Here is a 22,226-nt window from a genome sequence, read left to right on the forward strand (position 1 = left end):
ACAATCATAGCCTACGCCAAGTACTACACGATGCACACATTGTCACCATTACACCGTGCAGGAGGAATAAACTACTTTAATAACATCACTAGAGTAGCACGTAGTATATATTGTGATACAAAACACATTGCAATCATAAAGAGATATAAATAAGCACTTCACTATGCCATTCATAACAGTTGAATAAGTATTCTCGTGAAATATAGCCTAAGAGACCCACACGTGCACACACTCGTCACCTTTACACACGTGGGACAAGGAGTCTCCTGGAGATCACATAAGTAAAATCCACTTGACTAGCATAATGACATCTAGATTACAAGCATCATCATATGAATCTCAATCATGTAAGGCAGCTCATGAGATTATTGTATTGAAGTACATAGGAGAGAGATGAACCACATAGCTACCGGTACAGCCTCTTAGCCTCGATGGAGAACTACTCCCTCCTCATGGGAGACAAAGCAGCGTTGATGAAGATGTCGGTGGTGTTGATGGAGAAGCCTTCCGGGGCACTTCCCCGTCCCGGCGGCGTGCCGGAACGAGACTCCCGTCCCCCGCATCTTGGCTTCGCGATGGCGGCGGCTCTGGAAGGTTTCTCGTACCGTGGCTTTTTCGTCTCGAGGTTTTAGGTCAGGGACCTTTAAATAGGCGAAGAGGCGGAGTCGGGGGCTGACGAGGCGGTGTCACAGTAGGGCGGCGCGGCCAAGGCCTGGGCCGCGCCAGCCTATCATCTGGCGGGCCTGTGGCCCCCTCTCGGCGACTCTCGGGTGTTCCGGAAGCTTCGTCCAATTCTAAGACTCGGGCGTTGATTTCGTCCAATTCCGAGAATATTGCCTTACTAGGATTTCTGAAACCAAAAACAGCAGAAAACAGGAACTGGCACTTCGGCATCTCGTCAATAGGTTAGTTTCGGAAAACGCATCAAAACGATATAAAGTGTGAACAAAACATGTAGGTAATGTCAGAAAACTAGCATGGAACATAAGAAATTATAGATACGTTTGAGACGTATCACCGGTGCGGTATCGCCGCCAGGAATACCGACCGAAGCCGCGCCAGCGCGACCGCGGGCTTCTTCCTCGACGACGACGAGGGATGCTCGTCGACGTTAGACGACGACGGCGCGGCGGCCACTCCCGCCTCCTCGTCTCCCTCGCCGCCGCCCAAGCTCTCCTCTTCCTGGCCCGAGCCACTGGGCAGCGGCGCCTTGCTCGAGCGCTTCTTGTGCAGCCTGGGTTCGTGGTTGCGCGCGGCTGGGTGGAGCATGAGCGCGCCGAGCGCCGCGGCGGCGTGGTCTGGCTCCTCGCGCGATGGCCGCTGCGAGGCGCTGCAAGCAGTGGCGGACCTTGCAGAAAAGTGTTGGGGGGGCGCGGGGCTTGGGCGGAGCAGCTGCACGCGAGCGGGCGCACGGGCGGAGCGCCAGCTGCAGCAGCGGCGGGCGGCGCGGGCGAAGCTGCAGCGCGCGGGCGGAGCGGCCGGCGCCCTTGGTCGTCGCCTTGCGCATCGCCGTCGACGAGCTTCACCGCCGGAGCTCGTTTCGGTGGCGGCGAACTCCGGCATGGATGAAAAAAAAGGTCTAGCAAAGGGCGGCGGAGGCCTCCATGCGTGGGCGACGGCGGCAGTGCGCCAGGCGAGCCTTCCCGCCGGCAGCCATGGGAGCATCCATGGGGGAAAAGAAGTCAGAAAGAGGGACAGAGGAGAGAGAGTGGTGGGTTGGTTTTTTCTCTCTGGCAACTGGGCCATACGTGGAAAGAAACGACCATCCGCGCATGTCCTCGCCTGTCCGTGACGACGCAAAGTGTCCGCAAATTTAGTCGAGGTTTGGGTCGTCCCGGACCACGCGGACCGTCCGTTTTGCATTTGGGTCTGCGCGTTTGGAGCAGGTTTTACCCAAACGGACCTATCTGACGTCCGTTTTTGGGTTTGGGTGCCCCCGTTGGAGATGCCCTCACGCGTGCCATCCACTTCGACCAGGAACGCCACCGCCCAGGAATCGCTCTGCTGCTCTGGGACTTGGCGAGTGCTGCTGCCTGCCGAAAGGTACGGGCGGACGGGCAGCACCGCAGCAGGCCAGGGCGCTAGGCAGGCATCCGGATAGATATCCAGCTAGGGTTCTTTCAATCTTTCCGGCAACAGCTTAGAGATGGGAAAATGGAATGGATCAACAGCTGCAAAAGGGGGAGGTACAATTTCTTGACTTACGACTAATGACTACTGACTACGTAGTGAATTCGATTATTGGATGGGGGCTTGGATTTATGAATTGTGAACTAGGTAAATTGGCAAATACTCATGTCTTTTAATGTTGTGAATTGCAGATTTAAAAAGATATTTGTGCCACTTGCTAGTGGCAATGTCTATAATTCACCAAGCACCGACGAAACTGATGGAAATGCAAGTGCAACGGAACATCTAGAGCAAGATCCAAAAGTCGAAGGGACCGGAAATTCTATGGCAGCTGACACGGAACAAGTGGAAGATGTCGTTGAAGCCGTGTAGTGTAAGAGAATGTTGAAGATTATTGGAAGGTTTTAGATTTTATTTATATTTAACTATTATCATTGTACTAAGTGATATGCTAAAGATCATATAAAATATTAAGGTGCCAACACATTGTTTTGCATCAATCTTTTTTATGCTTTAGAGTTCGCCCGACCTTAATTTTTTTTCGTCCTTCGCCACTGACCGGGCGGAAGCGGAGGAGAGGCGATTTGTTTCACCGCAGTTTCTCCCATAAAAGAGAGTGTGTCTACGTTGAGGAGGTGTGGACCACGAAGGTTCAACAGCCACATAGGCTTCACCCTCTTCCTAAGGAAACCCCACAAAGGAGTTCCCTTTTCTCCACTAACAAGGCCGGTCGAGGCGGTTATTCCTTCACACAAGGTTGGGCGAGCTCCACAACATCGGGGGCTCCCAACACCCCATGGGACTAGCACAACCCAAGCAAGTCACCATGGGAGCTCATCTTCAAGGGATTCCACAAGAGGAACCATAACTACAAGATCCACAAAGGATTCAGCTGGATTGGTGGGATCTTTCTTGGTGGGATGATAGATTGGGGTCTCCTCCTCCACTCCTTAAAGTTTAGGCTTGATTGGTTGGATGGAGAAGGAGATCCTCAAGGTTTGAGATCCTCAAGATCAGCCATATACCAACAAAACCTCAGACGCTATCATAGCCGGAAGGTAAACCCAAGGGTGTTCCAGGAAGGGGACCTAGTGCTACGTCTAGTGCAGCGCACTGAGGGACGGCACAAACTCTCATCTCCATGGGAAGGACCTTTCATTGTGAGCAAGGCTCTACACAATGATGCCTATTACCTAATCGATGCACATGAACCCAAGGAAGGAAAGAGGGACAGGTCAGGAGAGGAAACCAAACGTCCATGGAATATAGCTCTACTTCGCCCTTTCTATACCTAATAATAAAGGAGCTAACCTTCCCGTGGTTTCGTCCGTCAGTTTACGCTTTCATCCATCATGAAAGGCGCCTTCCAGCCAGCGATAGTGATAGTGTACTGATGGCGTGTAACTCACACGTTCGTTGGGAACCCCAAGAGGAAGGTATGATGTGCACAGCAGCAAGTTTTCCCTCAGAAAGAAACCAAGGTTTATCGAACCAGGAGGAGCCAAGAAGCACGTTGAAGGTTGATGGTGGCGGGATGTAGTGCGGCGCAACACCGGAGATTCCGGCGCCAACGTGGAACCTGCACAACACAACCAAAGTACTTTGCCCCAACGAAACAGAGTGAGGTTGTCAATCTCACCGGCTTGCCGTAACAAAGGATTAACCGTATTGTGTGGAAGATGATTGTTTGCAAGAAAACAATGAAACAAGTATTGCAGCAGATTTGTATTTCAGTATAAAATAATGGACCGGGGTCCACAGTTCACTAGAGGTGTCTCTCCCATAAGATAAAAGCATGTTGGGTGAACAAATTACAGTCGGGCAATTGAAAAATAGAGAGGGCATAACAATGCACATACATGTCATGATAAATATAGTGAGATTTAATTGGGCATTACGACAAAGTACATAGACCGCCATCCAAGTTGCATCTATGCCTAAAAAGTCCACCTTCAGAGTTATCATCCGAACCCCTCCGGTATTAAGTTGCTAACAACGAGACAATTGCATTAAGTATGGTGCGTAATGTAATCAACAACTACATCCTTAGACATAGCATCAATGTTTTATCCCTAGTGGCAACAGCACATCCACAACCTTAGAACTTTCACGTCACCGTCCCGGATATCAATGGAGGCATGAACCCACTATCGAGCATAAATACTCCCTCTTGGAGTTAAGAGCAAAAACTTGGCCGTAGCCTCTACTAATAACGGAGAGCATGCAAGATCATAAACAACACATAGGTAATAACTTGATAATTAACATAACATAGTATTCTCTATCCATCGGATCCCGACAAACACAACATATAGTATTACGGATAGATGATCTTGATCATGTTAGGTAGCTCACAAGATCCAACAATGAAGCACAATGAGGAGAAGACAACCATCTAGCTACTGCTATGGACCCATAGTCCAGGGGTGAACTACTCACTCATCACTCCGGAGGCGACCATGGCGGTGAAGAGTCCTCCGGGAGATGAATCCCCTCTCCGGCAGGGTGCCGGAGGAGATCTCCGAAATCCCCCGAGATGGGATTGGCGGCGGCGGCGTCTCGGTAAGGTTTTCCGTATCGTGGCTCTCGGCATCGGGGGTTTCGCGACGGAGGCTTTAAGTAGGCGGAAGGGCAGGTCGGGGGCCACACGAGGGCCCCACACCCTAGGTCGGCGCGACCGGGGCTCGGGCCGCGCCGCCCTAGTGTGGCGGCGCCTCGTGGCCCCACTTCGACTCCTCTTCGGTCTTCCGGAAGCTTCGTGGCAAAATAGGACCCCGGGCGTTGATTTCGTCCAATTCCAAGAATATTTCGTTACTAGGATTTCTGAAACCAAAAACAGCGAGAAAACAGAATCGGCTCTTCGGCATCTTGTTAATAGGTTAGTTCCAGAAAATGCACGAATATGACATAAAGTGTGCATAAAACATGTAGATATCATCAATAATGTGGCATGGAACATAAGAAATTATCGATACGTCGGAGACGTATCAGCATCCCCAAGCTTAGTTCCGCTCGTCCCGAGCGGGTAAAACGATATCAAAGATAATTTCGAAGTGACATGCCATCATAACCTTGATCATACTATTTGTAAACATATGTAATGAATGCAGCGATCAAAACAATGGTAATGACATGAGTAAACAAGTGAATCATAAAGCAAAGACTTTTCATGAATATTACTTCAAGACAAGCATCAATAAGTCTTGCATAAGAGTTAACTCATAAAGCAATAAATCAAAGTAAAGGTATTGAAGCAACACAAAGGAAGATTAAGTTTTAGCGGTTGCTTTCAACTTATAACATGTATATCTCATGGATAATTATCAACATAGAGTAATATAACAAGTGCAATATGCAAGTATGTAGGAATCAATGCACAGTTCACACAAGTGTTTGCTTCTTGAGGTGGAGAGAGATAGGTGAACTGACTGAACATAAAAGTAAAAAGAATGGTCCTTCAAAGAGGAAAGCATCGATTGCTATATTTGTGCTAGAGCTTTTATTTTGAAAACATGAAACAATTTTGTCAACGGTAGTAATAAAGCATATGAGTTATGTAAATTATATCTTACAAGTTGCAAGCCTCATGCATAGTATACTAATAGTGCCCGCACCTTGTCCTAATTAGCTTGGACTACCGGATCATCGCAATACACATGTTTTAACCAAGTGTCACAATGGGGTACCTCCATGCCGCCTGTACAAAGGTCTAAGGAGAAAGCTCGCATTTTGGATTTCTCGCTTTTGATTATTCTCAACTTAGACATCCATACCGGGACAACATGGACAACGAGATAATGGACTCCTCTTTAATGCATAAGCATGTGGCAACAATTATTATTCTCATATGAGATTGAGGATATATGTCCAAAACTGAAACTTCCACCATGAATCATGGCTTTAGTTAGCGGCCCAATGTTCTTCTCTAACAATATGCATGCTCCAACCATTAAGGTGGTAGATCTCTCTTACTTCAGACAAGACGGACATGCATAGCAACTCACATGATATTCAACAAAGAATAGTTGATGGCGTCCCGTAAACATGGTTATCGCACAACAAGCAACTTAATAAGAGATAAAGTGCATAAGTACATATTCAATACCACAATAGTTTTTAAGCTATTTGTCCCATGAGCTATATATTGCAAAGGTGAATGATGGAATTTTAAAGGTAGCACTCAAGCAATTTACTTTGGAATGGCGGATAAATACCATGTAGTAGGTAGGTATGGTGGACACAAATGGCATAGTAGTTGGCTCAAGGATTTTGGATGCATGAGAAGTATTCCCTCTCGATACAAGGTTTAGGCTAGCAAGGTTATTTGAAACAAACACAAGGATGAACGGTGCAGCAAAACTCACATAAAAGACATATTGTAAACATTATAAGACCCTACACCGTCTTCCTTGTTGTTCAAAACTCAATACTAGATATTATCTAGACTCTAGAGAAACCAAATATGCAAACCAAATTAGCAAGCTCTAAGTGTTTCTTCATTAATGGGTGCAAAGTATATGATGCAAGAGCTTAAACATGAGCACAACAATTACCAAGTATCAAATTATCCAAGACATTTTAGAATTACTACATGTAGCATTTTCCAATTCCAACCATATAACAATTTAACGAAGAAGAAACTTCGCCATGAATACTATGAGTAAAGCCTAAGGACATACTTGTCCATATGCTACAGCGGAGCGTGTCTCTCTCCCATAAAGTGAATGCTAGGATCCATTTTATTCAAACAAAACAAAAACAAAAACAAACCGACGCTCCAAGCAAAGCACATAAGATGTGGCCGAATAAAAATATAGTTTCAGGGGAGGAACCTGATAATTTGTCGATGAAGAAGGGGATGCCTTGGGCATCCCCAAGCTTAGACGCTTGAGTATTCTTAGAATATGCAGGGGTGAACCACCGGGGCATCCCCAAGCTTAGAGCTTTCACTCTCCTTGATCATATTGTATCATACTCCTCTCTTGATCCTTGAAAACTTCCTCCACACCAAACTCGAAACAACTCATTAGAGGGTTAGTGCACAATAAAAATTAACATGTTCAGAGGTGACACAATCATTCTTAACACTTCTGGACATTGCATAAAGCTACTGGACATTAATGGATCAAAGAAATTCATCCAACATAGCAAAAGAGGCAATGCGAAATAAAAGGCAGAATCTATCAAAACAGAACAATCCGTAAAGATGGATTTAATTGAGGCACCAGACTTGCTCAAATGAAAATTCCCAAATTTAATGAAAGTTGCGTACATATCTGAGGATCACTCACGTAAATTGGCATAATTTTCTGAGTTACCTACGGAGAATTAGACCCAGATTCGTGACAGCAAAGAAATCTGTTTCTCGCGCAGTAATCCAAATCTAGTATTTACTTTACTATCAAAGACTTTACTTGGCACAACAAAACATAAAACTAAGATAAGGAGAGGTTGCTACAGTAGTAAACAACTTCCAAGACTCAAATATAAAACAAAAATACTGTAGTAAAAACATGGGTTGTCTCCCATAAGCGCTTTTCTTTAACGCCTTTCAGCTAGGCGCGGAAAGTGTATATCAAGTATTATCAAAGGGTGGTGCATCTACAGCTGGGTTTGGAGTTTTCTCAACCAAGCATAGTATATTGGATACATAAGTTTCAGCGTCTCCCTTTTCATTAGTCTTGGGCTTGCTACTCTCATCAAACAAATTTTCAGGAACAAGCCAAGCATAGTTATTTTCTAGTGCATCATTCATAGCTAGGAGTTTACATGGTATTGGTGCTTTGATCTCCCCACCATCATTAGCATTATTAGTGTACCTTATTCTATCCATGTCCATTTTTTCAAGGAGACCAACAAAATTAGTATGAGAACCAAGCATATTAAATTTAGCAAAGACCTTTCTAGCCTCTCTTGCTAGACCACCAAATTCTCTAAGAAGGGTTTCTAAAACAAAATCTTTCTTTTCCCCCTCTTCCATATCACCGAGTGTAAGAAACATGTGTTGGATTATAGGATTGAGATTAACAAATTTAGTTTCCAACATGCGAACTAGAGCAGCAGCAATTTCATAAGTAGGAGCAAGTTCTACCAAGTGTCTATCTTCAAAATCTTCAACGGTACTAACATGATTGAAAAATTCTTCTCTATTGTTTCTCCCAACTATATACCCGCGTCCTACCGGTATGTCTTTTGTGGTAAAATTAAAAGGAAACATGATGAATCAAGTAAAGTAAATGCAAGTAACTAATTTTTGTGTGTTTTTGATATAGCAAACAAGACAGTAAATAAAGTAAAGCTAGCAACTAATTTTTTTGTGTTTTAATATAATGCAGCAAACAAAGTAGTAAATAAAATAAAGCAAGACAAAAACAAAGTAAAGAGATTGGGAAGTGGAGACTCCCCTTGCAGCGTGTCTTGATCTCCCCGGCAACGGCGCCGTAAAAAGAGCTTGATGGCGTGTAACTCACACGTTCGTTGGGAACCCCAAGAGGAAGGTATGATGCGCACAGCAGCAAGTTTTCCCTCGTAAAGAAACCAAGGTTTATCGAACCAGGAGGAGCCAAGAAGCACGTTGAAGGTTGATGGCGGCGGGATGTAGTGCGGCGCAACACCGCAGATTCCGGCGCCAACGTGGAACCTGCACAACACAACCAAAGTACTTTGCCCCAACGAAACGAGTGAGGTTGTCAATCTCACCGGCTTGCTCGTAACAAAGGATTAACCGTATTGTGTGGAAGATGATTGTTTGCAAGAAAACAAGTAAAACAAGTATTGCAACAGATTTGTATTTCAAGTATAAAAGAATGGACCGGGGTCCACAGTTCACTAGAGGTGTCTCTCCCATAAGATAAAAGCATGTTGGGTGAACAAATTACAGTCGGGAAATTGACAAATAGAGAGGGCATAACAATGCACATACATGTCATGATAAATATAGTGAGATTTAATTGGGCATTACGACAAAGTACATAGACCGCCATCCAGCTGCATCTATGCCTAAAAAGTCCACCTTTAGGTTATCATCCGAACCCCCTCCAGTATTAAGTTGCTAACAACAGACAATTGCATTAAGTATGGTGCGTAATGTAATCAACAACTACATCCTTAGACATAGCATCAATGTTTTATCCCTAGTGGCAACAGCACATCCACAACCTTAGAACTTTCTGTCACTGTCCCAGATATCAATGGAGGCATGAACCCACTATCGAGCATAAATACTCCCTCTTGGAGTTAAGAGCAAAAACTTGGCCAAAGCCTCTACTAATAACGGAGAGCATGCAAGATCATAAACAACACATAGGTAATAACTTGATAATTAACATAACATAGTATTCTCTATCCATCGGATCCCGACAAACACAACATATAGTATTACGGATAGATGATCTTGATCATGTTAGGCAGCTCACAAGATCCAACAATGAAGCACAATGAGGAGAAGACAACCATCTAGCTACTCGCTATGGACCCATAGTCCAGGGGTGAACTACTCGGTCATCACTCCGGAGGCGACCATGGCGGTGAAGAGTCCTTCGGGAGATGAATCCCCTCTCCGGCAGGGTGCCGGAGGAGATCTCCAGAATCCCCGAGATGGGATTGGCGGCGGCGGCGTCTCGGTAAGGTTTTCCGTATCGTGGCTCTCGGCATCGGGGGTTTCGCGACCGAGGCTTTAAGTAGGCGGAAGGGCAGGTCGTGGGGCCACACGAGGGCCCCACACCCTAGGTCGGCGCGGCCGGGCCCGGGTCGCGCCGCCCTAGTGTGGCGGCGCCTCGTGGCCCCACTTCGACTCCTCTTCGGTCTTCCGGAAGCTTCGTGGCAAAATAGGACCCCGGGCGTTGATTTCGTCCAATTCCGAGAATATTTCGTTACTAGGATTTCGAAACCAAAAACAGCAGAAAACGAAGAATCGGCTCTTCGGCATCTTGTTAATAGGTTAGTTCCAGAAAATGCACGAATATGACATAAAGTGTGCATAAAACATGTAGATATCATCAATAATGTGGCATGGAACATAAGAAATTATCGATACGTCGGAGACGTATCATGTACTCGTGGCGGATACCAGTCAGCGCATCGAGCGAGACCACAAAGGCAGTGGACGGCGCGGTCGTGGTGGCGGGCTCGGTCGGCGCTGGCGTCTCGGCGAATGTGTCTGCCTCGACGTCGTCGACCGTCTCCAGGTAGAAGAGGCGAGGGCAGACGTGGCCGGGTGCGTAGGGCTCGTCGCAGTTGAAGCACAGGCCGAGGCGGCGGCGTTCGAGCTGCTCGGACGGGGTGAGCCGCCGGAACGTGCGGGTCGCGGCTGGGGCGTTGGCCGCTGGAGTGGCCGGGTTCGACCGGCCAGCCCTCGCGGCGGGCGGCCTCTGTGGCTCGGTTTCCTGTGCTGCATCGCCTGTGCGCGGCGCTCATAGGCGTGGGCATAGTGCATCGCCGTCTGGAGGTCTTGGGGGCCTGAAGTTCCACGTCCACCCGGATGTGGTCCGGAAGCCCACCAATGAAGAGGCCGGCGCGTTGTTGGCCTATCACGCATGGGGCATGGCAAGCGAGGGCCTGGAAGCGCTCAGAAAAGTCCTGCACCGTGGTGGTGAAGGGCAGGCGCCCAAGCTCCGCCAGTCGGCTCCCGCGAATCAGCGGTCCGAAACGGAGGAGACAGAGCTCCCGAAAGCGGTCCCACGGAGGCATGCCACCCTCGTCCTGCTCGAGGGAGTAGTACCACGTCTGTGCGGAGCCCCGGAGGTGATAGGAGGCAAGCCAAGTGCGGTCGGACGCAAGGGTGCGTTGTCCGCGGAAGAACTGCTCGCACTGGTTGAGCCAGTTGAGGGGGTCCTCCGATCCGTCGAAGGTAGCGAAGTCAAGCTTGGCGAAACGTGGCGGTGTCGGGGTAGCTCCGCCATGGCCGTAGGGCTCGGCGCGGCCTGCGTGGGGCCCCGCGAAACCCACGGAGGTGGCGTCCGTGAGGGTGGGCATCGGTGGTTCCCCGGCTGTCGAGTAGACCGGTGGGGGCGATGACGAGGACTCGGTGATCCAAGCCGGTAGCGGTCATGGTGACGGGGGAAGCGGACCTGCTGAATAGGGACGCCGCCCGTGGCGGTGGAGACCGGCCCTGTGGTGAGGGGCGGCTACCACGACAGCCACAGCAGGGTGGGTGGCGGGGCAGGTGCAGCGGCGCGTCGGGGAATGCCGGTATCCAGGGCACGGTCGCCGGGACGGTGACGGTGGACTGCTGCGGCGGCGCCGGTGGCCCCTAGGAACCGATCAGGTAGAGCCGGATCCCTTGGACGGCGATGACGAGGTCGTTGATGGCCCCGCTCATCTGGTCGGGGGTGTAGATGACAGGAGTCGGCGCGGAGGCGGAAGGCGACGCGATGGTGGCGGCCGTAGTTGCGGGCAGCGGGGGCGGCCAGCGTGGTGGTCGCTGGCGGTGCTGAAGACATGATCGAACGAGAGCTATCTGATACCAAGTTGGTAGGAACTAGGGTTCTACCGTGTCTAGGGCGTAGGTTGTAGGGTAAGGAGGGAGTCTTGTGCAGGCGGAGGGGGGGACGCCGGCAACAGGGCGTTGTCGTGCGCGAGCAGGGAGGCAGCGGCGCTAGGTTTGGGGGAGACCGACTCATTTGGGAGTCGGCAATAATGAGATTATTATTGCTTCCCTCTGAACGTACGATTACATCTGGTATTTAAGAACTAAAAAGAGATTAAGATAAATGGGCTAAGCCCCTAATTGGCCCACGGTTGGGCCCCCTCCTAGCATATGATAGGCCGGTCATAACACATGGTCACACCTTCCAAAGAGTATTATTATGTCATGTTTATATAAAATTTGAGCAACTCTGTTTACATTGCTTCGTTGTATTGTCTTTGTTTGAGTTTTTTGTAAGGTCAGTTTATCTCTTACAGTAGTATCGAATTGTATTGTGAATTTGCAAGTGAGATGATAATTAATTAATTACTCTCTGTGTTACAATATATAAGGCCTACAAATTTAGTCAAAACTCTATGACATCTAAGTTTGACCATTGTTTCGGACAAAAATACGATCATTTGTCATATCAAATCAATATCAATAGTTTCACAATAAAATATATTGTTAGGTAGTATGTAAGGGAATTAACACACACAAGGATCTAATGTACCTGAGACTAGAGAGGTATGTGGATCTACTTGAGACAATGCTCTCTGATTTCTCTCTAACATATAGTATTACTCAAAATTAGGTACTGTACATAACTTTGACAATTACCGCGGAAGAATAGAGGTATGTGGATAATCTACTTGAGACAATTTATGCTCTCTGATTTCTCTCTAACATATAGTATTACAGTAGGTTCATGAACTATGTCGCCATCCTTCTCGCTGTCCCTTAAGATGCCTTTTACATTAGTTCAATTCTTTTTTGGTTTAAGAACAACTTGTAGGATATTCTTATTTCTTATTTTATTGGTAGTGTGTCTTTTCTGTTCAGAAAGGTGAGATATTAACTTTTGTCTATCCAGATTGTATAAACCCAAATGCATTGTTTTCTGTGCACACAAGGGCTTCTGAAACTGATCTAGCGAGCTTATATATGAGGAGTGATTTTGTTTTTGAATTTTTTTTACTTGTGTTGCTTGATGGTGTATCAGGAGAAATTATGGCCAACTAGATGGAATAACAGAGCAACACTTGTAGAAAAGGGGAACCAAATTCAAGAAGGTGTATTGCATGTAAGGATAGTTGCTAGCCGGTGAACGAAGGGTGTGGGTCGAGTGGCATGTCGAGTTAGATAAATAGGCTATAGTTTCTTAATTGGTATGTAAAAAACAAGATAGTTTCTTGAATGGATTAAGGCTAGATAAGTTTCCACCATGTGTGGTTGTGTGGCGGGGGAGAGAATGAAGGGTGACATATTGACTAAATGACTCCAAGTGAAGTCGGAATGAGAATGGAGCGCAAAAAATGTAAAGATTGGAGGGGAGGGGGGTTCATGAAGAGGATGGAAGGATGAGAAACAATGTGTATGCTAGCAAGACACAAGCGGAGGATGAGATGTGATGAGAGTTGAGTAAATGATGAAAAATAAGACAGGAGTTGTAATAAAATCACAAACTGTATGCACCTTATGTTTTACATGTGAAATAAGGAGTCAAGCATCAACGAGCAATGATGTAGTTATCCAAATTTTGATAAATGTTAGATAAACTTTTATGGAACGGAGGGGGTAAATAGGATATTTATGGTTGACAGTAAAACCATATTGGCTTTGTAACCAGCAAGAGAGTTGATAGTTGACAGACAATCTAAAAGGAAAAAAAGATATCTACACAGGGAAATAAAGAAATACTTAAAAAATTATACATTATATATTTTTCCTCGTGGTAACGCACGGGCATTTCACTAGTCTTGATTAATTAGGGAGCACGAGATTCGCACGCTATGCTCGCACCGGCCACCCGACCATATCAGAAGTTGATCACACAACAAAACATAGTGACAAACCTAGTCGATCACATGCAAAACAATACTACTCCATTTCGTTTCTATTATTTTTTATGGATACTACATTTAGTTGAATCTGGCTCCAGATTTTGGGTGCACCCGTCATCATCTTTCTTGGTGAGAAATTCTGTTCGCGAGGTGCATGCTGTCCTCATCCATAGACGACGCCCTGTGCCGTCCCATTCGACATCCAAGCTTGCATCCATCTAACTCATCCGTATTTTCACAATGAGACAAAACCCCCGCAGTGAAACCTAGCCACCACACTTACTATCATACGAAAGTCGCCAATATCAACTTCCAGGCACGATCTCCTCTATCAATTTCGTCATGTGTTGTGGACACGATACAACCGGTGGACGTGGATACGTAATCAAGGCCGAAGGGTACGTGAATACCGGTGCTACAGACCATATCACCGGCGAGCGAGAAGCTCACTACCCATAACAAGTATCACTGCAGTTTTTTATTTTATTTTTCACTGGGGGGATTACTCCCCACCAGAATTTTCATTCCCAAAAACGGCTCAAAACATCTAGGATTTACACATGCCAAGTATCATTGCAGTGATCAAGTCCACAACGTCCACGGTTCAAGTATGGATGTTAACCTCATAGGTTATATACTATAATTCTAACCCTCGATCGGAATCTATATCTATACCTAATAATAATCTATATCTATACCTAATAATAAAGGAGCTAACGTTTCCGTGGTTTCGTCCGTCAGTTTACGCTTTCGTCCATCATGAAAGGCGCCTTCCTAGGTCGTCCATCATGAAAGGCGCCTTCCTAGGTCGCACCAATGCGGCAGGTCTGTTCCGATCGATCATACTCCTAGACGTATGAAGTGCGGTCACCGGGCCTCTCACCGAATAAGAGTCCTGGTCGATGTGCACCCTATATAAACACATATATATAAACTGCCAATTGAGGCGAAGAATCAAATATGGCTGATCGAGACGCAGTTCATGGCGACTCGATCTGTAGCTAATCGCTATTTTGCCGCCGTCGTGTGCACTGTCGGCGCCGTAGCCAAACCCTTGAGGAGGCCGCCGAAACCGGCCTATGCTCGATGTACTCGGCACGGCGTTTTCGGCCGGCCGGATATGCGGAGGAGCACGCAGGTGTGTGCCGAGCCATAAGCACCGCACCCGTGCAGGCTAGGCACGCAACACAAGGCCGACGCGGGGAGTCTGGGCGAGGGAACTCGGGGCGCGAGTGCGGTAGGCTGGCACCGTGCGGAGTAAGGGGCTGTTTGGTTTATGGGGCAGTTTGGATTGGTGCCGGCGGCTGCCACGCCAAAAAAATGCATTGTAGGCCACCGTTTGGATTGAAGCCCAACTAACCAAGCCATACCTGGTATGGCTTGGTTAGTTGGGCTTCAATCCAAACGGTGGCCTACAATGCCGGTCAACGCCAATTTTTTGGTGTGGCAGGTGCCGGCACCAATCCAAACAGCCCCTAAATCGACCTCGCCCGTTTCTTGACTCGTGGCTCGCCAATAGTAACTGAGTAAGCCAACAGCGCCGCTAATGAAGAGAAGCAACAAGTGTGGTCCAAAAGAATTCCACTTCGGAGGATTTTTTTTGTAGAACTGAGGAAATAGATTATCTTGCGGCCATCCTGATGCTTAACTTGCGCTCAAGCGGGACAACTTTGCTCCGATCTACGACTCTACGAGGAGATTATCAAAATGCTTTCCACCCGATGAAGGTGCTGGTCAGTGGTTTATATAGAGCTATGCGGGGCTGCAGATGTTGATGATGCCGTCGACTTGGTTCTGAATCAACTTGACATGTTTGGTATTCAGGTAACCACAGTTTTTTCAATCACCCTGTCAATATTGTTGCTCCGGGGAGTAAGGTTAATCTCCATCAATCGGTGTAATAGAGATGAGCAACCGGGCTATCAAACGTTCCCACTTACAACACCCTGTATGCATTGTGTCGGTAGTGGAGGGATTTACTAACGAGCAACTTGGTCAATTCAATACATTGATATATGAACATGTTCTGTTAATGAGCAATCTGACACATCTAGGCAGCGTGTGGCTGCTGAAGTTCTTTTTTAGTTCAGTTGGCTTTATTTTTCAGTCAAACAGTGGAGTTAGTTGGGTACCGTGATCTACCATTGTTTAGGAGAAAAACTATATCCGTCCACAATTATGTTTCCAGTGGCTGCAACTCCAATCAGCCTTTGCACTCGTAATGCAACTTCAAGTAATGGCGCCAATTCTACTGTATCTTTTGTTCGTCTTTAGTTCTTTTGGTCTCCCTGAAAGGTCAGCGTTACTTGCTAATTTCATCCAGCGTATGAATGAAAATCTAAAAAATATTTTTGCATTGCTAAATGCCTCAATTATGTTGTTATTCTGTGTTGAATTAATAATCACAAAAGATATTGGCGACATAGGATTTTGATTCAACATTCAGACTCTTTATTGCAAAGGATTTTATTTCAAATGTTTAGCTCAGTGTATAATCTACTAATTAAATAGGTTTGATCTATTTTTCATCTATTTGTTTAGTTTACCATTTGGCTGCGCATTGGATCATATGTGGTCTATCTCAAGCCGGCAGAGGAGCACCATGCTATGGATATTGGGTACAACAGATTATATAGATACCGGGTGCAACCGAATAGCAGTAGTAGCATGAGGTTTCTACAACCAGTGCGGTTGGCGTGCTCATCAACGGTCGACATGTTGATAGAAAGACACTTCATGTTATTGTTTCTAATTAGATGATTTATCAGTGTCGAGACTTTATATGATCCATGAGTTGTAACAAGGGACGATACTTTTGATGTACTGTTGAATAAAGTAATAAACATGCTATATGCATCAATTGATGCGGAGGCTGGACTACCCCATATAGAAAAAAGGAATGATTATTTATACATTTGTATAGGTAATTTGTTTATGTTTTGCAATTGTATACGCATATGCACAAAACAATTCAAATTCATATTTATAATATGTATTAGAAATGCAAACTTGAACAGTCCCGTGATAGGGTGACACCGGTGTTTCGTTTTCCGTTGCAACGCACGGGCACTTTTCCTAGTCTTTACTTAAACAAGCAACATTGACCGAAGAAAATGTTCGTTGCGCTTAATTGACATGCTGAAGTCCCAATTTTGTCTGATTCTCAAAGCTCATTTTGAATATTTGTACAATGTATGAGAACTCCCAAAACATTGAAGAAATAATCATTTACTGATATTTTATTTAGCCATGTAGAAAACAAGTTGCATTATTACCTCTATAAAAACGAAGGCATTTTAGACTGAAACGATATGCACTGGCAGTTACAATTTCCCGATTGAAGGAACAATCAGTGGTTGCTTGATGTAGATAAATTTTCATTTCAGATCCTTGAGGATGAATTCCAGTGTATAAAAAGTTACATAGCACCCTGAAGATTCTCTTACAAGCTAGAGGTTCTATCACGTAATACTATGATTGGTGACGCGCGGTCATGCACCCGTTAGCAACGAGATTCCCACGCAAGTGATACTAAATTATACTATTCCCTCTTACTAGATTTACGTGTCGGACACATAGTTGAACCATTTTTTTACATTTTGGCCCTCCCTTTTTTGAAGTCGAAACGATTGACTCCCGATCGATCGATCTAAGCGTCCCGATCGAGCGGTCGCGCCGGCGGGCCGGCGGCCTCCCGCGACTCGTCAGCCTCCGTCCAGCTCGCCTAGCGCCACCGGCCTCTCGGAGTCGACGATGCCGATGACCGTCGCCGAACTCCGAGTCCAGCTAGGCCCCATACGACGGGTCGAGGCCGAGAAACCTGGTGGTGTGGGTGCGGTACATCTGATCCTTTTACATGTCGGACAAGCGGGGAACACGAGAGAGACGCCGTCATAGGTGTGCAGGATGCGGCGTCACGAGTCTAGTCCGTGGGTGGCTATGATGGAGCTGTACCATCGGTCAAGGGTGGCGAACTCTGGGGGGGCATGGAAACCCGGTCTGTTTGTACGACATAGGTGCTGGTGCTCCAAGGCAGCTTAGACTTATGCTCGTCAATGGTGTTCGTGTGCGTCGGCGAGAGGGCAGAGTGAGAGTGGGTGGTGGACTGCACAAACTGCACAAGCAGAACAACAAGGAGCGAGTATCTAAAAAGCTGCTTGGGAGCCATCGTCTACCTGCAGCGATCGTGTGCGTGTGTTGTAATGTAGAGCATAATGCATGGTGGCAGGGCCGGTCCATAGATTTCGGGGGCCCTAAGGAAACGACACAAAGGCCCCCTCGTTCATAGTGAATAAGCTTTTCTAGGGCGGGGGCAATGGCCCCCTACTCTGAAAAATTCCTTAAAGATATCTATTTATGCTAAATTTATATATCTTACTTATAAGCATGATTGGTGTTCTAGGCCCCTTAACTATCTCAGTCAAGCTTCACCAATTGGTCACACACACAATAACTTAAAAAATTATTATTATTCAACAAGATAAATATTAGGGTAATGCAATAACAAACTAAATAATATTTACATTTGAAAGATCCATGGTCTTCAGAATATTTGTGAAGACGTTTGAAACTATTTATTTCTACTTGTGTACATGTGTATTGTTTGCGAGAAGTAGAAATAATTAGAGAAAAAAAAATTATGAGGGTCGGTGTTGTTCTGCACAATTGAGAAGGAGTCGGAGTATAGGCATGTTAAGCTACAACTTCAACCTTCCATATTTTTTAGAATTATTCCAAACTCTACTGCCTAAAGAATATGAATATAAGTGTAGTAAGTGTGCAAATAAATCTTGGATTAGGCCCTAACCGTTGAGGGCCCGGGGCGAGCTCCCCTCTGCGCCACCCTATGAACCGGCCCTGCATGGTGGCTATTTATAGGGAGGTCGATCGACCTCAAAGAGCTGCTGCTTGAGCTCCTTTTTTTTCTCTCCCTCGTTTCTTTGATGGAGACTGCATTGTCTCATTATTCACGCTACCGAGAGGAGAGCAGCGATTGTCACATGCATGGGACATCCCGTGCATGGTCCATCCTTCCACTTTTTCATACTTTAGGAGTATGAAAAAGCGGGGAACACGAGAGAGACGCCGTCATAGGTGTGCAGGATGCTGCGTCGCGAGTCTGGTGCGTGGGTGGCTATGATGGAGCTGTACCATCGGTCAAGGGTGGCGATCTCGGGGGGGCATGGAAACCCGGTCTGTCTGTACGACATAGGTGCTGGTGCTCCAAGGCAGCTTAGACTTATGCTCGTCAATGGTGTTCGTGTGCGTCGGCGAGAGGGCAGAGTGAGAGTGGGTGGTGGACTGCACAAACTGCACAAGCAGAGCCATCGTCTACCTGCAGCGATCGTGTGCGTGTGTTGTAATGTAGAGCATAATGCATGGTGGCAGGGCCGGTCCATAGATTTCGGGGGGCCTAAGGAAACGACACAAAAGCCCCCTCGTTCATAGTGGCTAAGCTTTTCTAGGGCGGGGGCAATGGCCCCCTACTCTGAAAAATTCCTTAAATATATCTATTTATGCTAAATTTATATATCTTACTTATAAGCATGATTGGTGTTCTAGGCCCCTTAACTATCTCAGTCAAGCTTCACCAATTGGTCACACACACAAAAACTTAAAAAATTATTATTATTCAGTAAGATAAATATTAGGGTAATGCAATAACAAACTAAATAATATTTACATTTGAAAGATCTATGGTCTTCAGAATATTGGTGAAGACGTTTGAAACTATTTATTTCTACTTGTGTACATGTGTATTGTTTGCGAGAAATAGAAATAATCAGAGAAAAAAATTATGAGGGTTGGTGTTATTCTGCACAATTGAGAAGGAGTCGGAGTATAGACATGTTAAGCTACAACTTTAACCTTCTATATTTTTTAGAATTATTTCAAACTCTACTGCCTAAAGAATATGAATATAAGTGTAGTAAGTGTGCAAATAAATCTTGGATTAGACCCTAACTATTGAGGGCTCGGGGCGAGCGCCCCTCTGCGCCACCCTATGAACCGGCCTTGCATGGTGGCTATTTATAGGGAGGTCGATCGACCTCAAAGAGCTGCTGCTTGAGCTCCTTTTTTTTCTCTCCCTCTGTTTCTTTGATGGAGACTGCATTGTCTCATTATTCTACCAAGAGGAGAGCAGCGATTGTCACATGCACGGGACATCCCGTGCATGGTCCATCCTTCCACTTTTTCATACTTTAGGCTGGTGCCAATGCACCGCCCCGCTCTAGCCTCGCCACGTCAGCTTTTTCCTCACTCTCACCCCACTCTCATCCCACTCTCACCCCACCTTGCCAATGCATGGGCTATAGTGAGAGCTCTCACTTCTCTCTCCTCCACATCAGCTTTTCTCTCTCCTCGACATTAGCTTTTCTTTTTCAGATTACAACATTAATAATAATGCAAGGAAATTATTTTATTGAACTAAAATTGTTACCGATTACATCATAAAAAGAAATTACATAAAAATTTGAAAAAAATACATAAATATTTGAAAAAATTACATAATATAGGCATTATGAGCCCACACATGCTCCATCAAATCATGCTGGAGCTGTGTATACATCGGTGACTCCCTCATTTCGGTGTCCATCTGAATCCTGGCTGCTAGGCTTGGTGGTGCATGGTGGTGTATTGCAGGGCCGACATTTGAAGCAACTGTCTCATAGATGTTGTCCAAATTTTGTCCACGCTCATCGTCGATGATCATGTTGTGCAGAATGACACATGCACGCATGATCAATCCAAGAGTACGCCTGGAGTAGGAGCGTCCCGGAACTGCTAGAATGTTGAACCTAGCCTTCAACACTCCAAAGGCACACTCGACATCTTTGCGATGCGCTGATTGAGCAGAAGTGAACACTCGCTGCTTTTCATTTTGTGGAAGAGTAACACCTTTCATGAGCTAACAGACGCAAAGCCGCAGTACACTTTTGCAGGGGAGAGAAACCAGCACGGTTGAGAGCATCATTTCTTTGGGTGAAATACAGAGAGTATTCACCCAATCTAGCCACAATGGTCAGGAAGAGGGATCGTCTCATCCGATACCTTCGCCGAAAGTAGCTCGGAGGATAGTTGCAGTCGTCGGCGAAGTAGTCCTCGAACAGCCGATCGTGGGCACCAAGACGATCACGTCTGATGACCTCTCGGCGGCATCGCGGCCGTCTTGGCTCCTCCTCCTCCTCCTCGTTCAGCATCTCCTCGTCGTACTCCGCCTGGAATGCAGCGATCAGCTCACCCTCTATTCCGTCGCTCGAACTGCTGGACGAAGACATGGCGTTGAGAGGGAGTGGAAATGGAGAGTGGAGGAGATGAAATGGGTGTGGAGTGAGTGAAACCAGATGGAGGTATTTATAGAGGGGGGCTGAAATTTTAGGGTTTTTTGAAGTACCAACGGCTACCCCAACGGCTAGCTGAGGTGGACGAATCAGATCGCGCCACCTCAGCCACTACCGCCCCTCTCCCGCCCCACTCCCGCCCGCTACCGCCCACTCCCGCCCCACTCCCGCCCGCCTACCGCCCACTCCCGCCCGCCCTCTCGCCCGCCCCCCTCCTGCCCCGTCCCGCCAACGCGCCGCCCCGCCTCCCGCCCCGCTCCCGCCTCACTCCCGCCGCCAATGCGGGCGGTAGCCGGGCGGTAGCGGGCGCTACCGCCGGGCGAGCCCGCCAACGCCTGCCGCTCCAGTCCCGCCCGCCCGCCTCCCGCCCCGCCGCGGGCGGTACCGCCTCCACTCCCGCCCGCGTTGGCACCGGCCTTAGGAGTATGTGTCAGCTCACTCTCTCTCCATTCATATTTTGAAACTTCTGCAGATTTTGAAGAAAAAGTCTGATTTTGAAACCGTTTGAATATTTGAGTTTATATTGAAGAGAGCTTCAAAACAAGGCCAATATTAAATATATTTTGATAATATTTGAAAATTGACTTTTAAAACCTAATGAAACTTAAAAAACTTGATGACACATGGTGAAATTTTATTGCGAAACAGTTTGTTTCACTGTGTTTTAATATCGTGAATTTTGTGTTTCACCATACATTTTTTTTTTGAATTTGGTGTGTATTACTTAAACTTGAGAGTCATGCTTACAACTGTCGTTACAATCCTTTTGAGCTGAGTCCAACACGCAGGGAGGAATCGCGCTCAGTAATACACCCCCACTCCACACACTACGACCAAAGCTAGCTAATTCATGAGCCACTATATTACTTGTTCGATTTACTTTTTGGACTTTGTAATCAGGAAGATGAATAAGCAAATCTCTAGACTCTGACAGGATGAAAGAAATTTGAGATCTGCTCCTCATGGCCGACTTTAGTTCATTCACCACTGTACTATTATCACTTTCAACAATCACAGGGTTTGTTGCCATCGGGATAATAGATTTTATACCTTCCCGGACTGCTATTGCTTCTGCAGTTTCAGCTGATTGACAACATGGAATAGTCCCCCAAGCCGACATGACCACTTTCCCTTCATAGTCTCTGAGGACAGCACCCCAAGAACCAGTATTTTCATCATGTAGATAGCTAGCGTCCACGTTTAGTTTGTGCCAACCTTCTTCAGGTCTTGTCCAAACCCCAGGTGGTTCCCTTGGGTGTTTTGGCAGCCCATCACCCATAGGAA

This window comes from Lolium rigidum, chromosome 4 (assembly GCF_022539505.1).
Source record: "Lolium rigidum isolate FL_2022 chromosome 4, APGP_CSIRO_Lrig_0.1, whole genome shotgun sequence".
In the NCBI taxonomy this organism is placed as follows: domain Eukaryota; kingdom Viridiplantae; phylum Streptophyta; class Magnoliopsida; order Poales; family Poaceae; genus Lolium; species Lolium rigidum.